This window comes from Falco punctatus, assembly GCF_963210335.1.
Source record: "Falco punctatus genome assembly, chromosome: 5".
Taxonomy (NCBI): domain Eukaryota; kingdom Metazoa; phylum Chordata; class Aves; order Falconiformes; family Falconidae; genus Falco; species Falco punctatus.
The window spans coordinates 11,536,258-11,537,212 of record NC_137584.1 but is presented as its reverse complement, the minus strand read 5'-3'; positions in this window follow the sequence as shown (position 1 = coordinate 11,537,212).

Sequence of the window (955 nt, the reverse complement as noted above, 5' to 3'; positions counted from 1 at the left end):
GTTGCCTATTAACCTAATTATCTATTCCAAGTTTCATTTCCAAGTCAGGTTTATCCTCAAACTGAAGTCCGGTATGCATCAAACACCTGTCCTGGATCCCTGCCTTTGGTTGTGACAATTTCAAGAAATTAATTCTAGGAAAAAAAAGAGTGAGTGGAACTTTGATATTAAGGAGTAGCACAGTTGTCCAGTGGTTCAACATCAGTGATCCATCTTGCAGTCAGTACTGAATATCAATCATGAACCATAGCTGAGGATTATGTAGATTTTAAAGTGGAAAATCACGTGATTATGGTCATCAGCAAAGGATTCCAGAAGCAGTGGTGCTTCAAAAAGGGAAAAAAATATTGTACTAGATGTTAGATTTCTGTTTCTCAGTAAGAGTTTTAACAAGACAAACTGTCAATAAGTAGATAACGTTACATCATAAAAACCCTCTTAAATTTATGGCTACATTACAAGCAGCCAGGATTCGTTGCCAAATACAGTATATTAACTGTTTAACTGTAAATCAGCTTTATAGTTTGCATGTGTTAAACCCTTTTTTTTTAAAAAAATGCAAATAACACTTGAAATGTCCCCATTTGGCAGTAACAAGGGATGATTTTCAACCAAAAGAACACTGGGCCAAGTGAAAAAGTCCTGAAGTACATTTTATATTCCACAAAAGCTCAACTGAAGAGAAAGTCATGAAAGTGTCCAAACATAAGATACTCATGTCCTGGTATACTGTTTAGTTAATGTGTTTGCTTTCTAATAGTTCAAGAGTTTCAACATATATATTGTTTCAGTCTGGAAGCAATAAGGATGTTAGGTGTAAAACTTAAGAAAAAAGGATTTTTTTGACCCTGCAGACTCAATAGTATTCATTTACCTGTGTGGAAAGATAAATTTTTGGCACATTTTAGTGAATGGAAAAATATCTGTAAAAATGATAGAGATATCCAAAACCTTA